Raw genomic sequence first — 2500 nt, forward strand, 5'->3', positions numbered from 1 at the left:
AGAGAGAGAGAGAGAGAGAGAGAGAGAGAGAGAGAGAGAGAGAGAGAGAGAGAGAGAGAGAGAGAGAGAACTAGAGAGATTCTAATACAGAAAAAGAGGCATAGATAGAGAGAAAAAGAATAAACGAGAGAATAGGGAAAGTTGGTGGAAGAAGGAGGGAGAAACTCAAATTCCACGAAGAAGCGATTCCTATATTTTTTTCTTTATATATATATATTTTTTTATTCTATATTTTTTTCGCTTACAGGTCTAGTTCCTTCTCGATCCATTTTGCAGAAGAATCAAAGGCTGATATCTTAGAAATTTTACTTTGTATGGTTGAATAAGGTTTATTTATTAAGGTAATGGTGTGTTTAGATGCTTTGTAGTTTGCAGATTATTGTTATTATTATGGTTACAGTGTAATTCTTTATACAGATCTTTCTTTTGTCTTGTTTTATGGAACTCTGTAGTTGATTTGGTCAATAAACTATACTGAACTATATACAGATGGGAACCGCAGGCTCGTAACTTTTTTCTTCGTATATCTATTTATCTATCTGTATTCTAGCAATAGAAAATGTGTTGATGTGTATGATATATTATGATAATTGCATTTTTTATCCCTTCTCTGAGCAGAAAATGGAATGCATATCCTACAACAAATCATTCTTTCTGTGTACACTCTCATGCCATATTAACGAAGTCTTACCGGCCAATCCTCTCTCTTATAATCAGATTACACTACACCATAATCTGGCATACAATAGAGCCTTTCCTAGCAACAAAAACCTGTCTTTGTCCAGGCATTCTCTTCTGCTTCGTTAACAGGTATTTATTTCTGAATATAGAACCACAGAGTATCACTGATTTCACCCTCTGTACATCAGATAGTTAACATGTTGTTATTTGATGTACCATATTATAAACATTGATAGATTATTGACTTCAAAACTGCGAACATATACGCCATATATCTTTTTTCTATATTTCTTTGTCACATTTACACAGGGATTTGAATATACGGTTTGCCTATGCTGTGTCTGTTATTCGAACACACAGCCTTCTTATGTGGTCTAGCAACTTACAGCTTGTAAAATAAGAAAGAAAGAAAAAAATATATATCTTAAGATCTGGAAATAAAATTAAATAGTGATTATTCGGGATTAACACTAGCTAACAACAGCAGATCGTCATATGTTTCAGGAACATATGGTTATAAGGAAGAACCCTTGTTCGAAGGCGAACCATGATAGAACAAAAACAAAGATAAGAACACAAAACAAACGCACAAACAAACTGGACACAAGAGAAGTTTATTGGAAGGTGCAACAGCAATTTCAAAATTTTCATTTCCTGAGATATTATCTTATCTTCCAAGAAACCATTTTTGTCTATAGTGATTTTTTTTCTGCCGGTTTGTCAACACAGTAGACTGTTTTGCCAATAAAGCCTTGTCACGCATGAATCGCTTCAAGTCTCGCCTATTTAGTATCTCGGAGTTTGCGTAAGTTTAGGAAGCTTTTTAGAAAATATAGGTTTTAACCCATTGGTGTTATATGGAAGATTTTGTTTTGGGTGATTTCTGAATAAGTTGAATATATCATAATAACTTTGGATACTGAAGAAATTACACACACAAACACGGACATACACACAAGCACACTCTTACACACACACGCACAGACACACACACACACACACACACACACACACACACACACACACACACACACACACACACACACACACACACACAACATAAACACACAACACACACACACACAACACACACACACAACAACACACACGTATATTATATATATATATATATATATATATATATATATATATATATATATATGTATATATATATAAGCATATATATAGATAAATATGTATGTATATATATGTATGTATATGTATTTGTGTATGTATGTGTGTGTATACAAGCACATTAATTTTCCAGCAACCTAGAATACACAGAAATTGCCGCGCTCAGTCTACTTGCAACATGATGCCAATGTCAGGCTCTGTCGGTACTGCCGGAATCCAAACGGAAGCGAGGAGTTTGCAGAGGAGAGACGACTGTTCCTGTCTGCTCAGAATCGGACGATAACTGAAGCACTGGAGGCTTCATTGAGGGTTTCTTTTCCTTTTTGAGGCATTATACAAGCTGTTACAGGAAATCGTTTGGAGAAATACATGGTCATTTGCCGAATTTTCTTTGTTATTCAAAATTACTTTTGATATATATATATATATACATATATATATATATATATAATATATATAATGATATATATGTATATATACATATATTATATATAGTATATATATATCGACTATCAATTATCTATTAATCTACTATATATAAAATTATATATATAATAATTAATATATATATATATATAATATAACATAAAATATATATATATATATATATATATATATATATATATATATATATATATATAATATATTTTATAATATATTTTTATAATATGTGTGTGTGTGTGTG

Source organism: Penaeus monodon, chromosome 26 (assembly GCF_015228065.2).
Source record: "Penaeus monodon isolate SGIC_2016 chromosome 26, NSTDA_Pmon_1, whole genome shotgun sequence".
Classification (NCBI taxonomy): Eukaryota; Metazoa; Arthropoda; class Malacostraca; order Decapoda; family Penaeidae; genus Penaeus; species Penaeus monodon.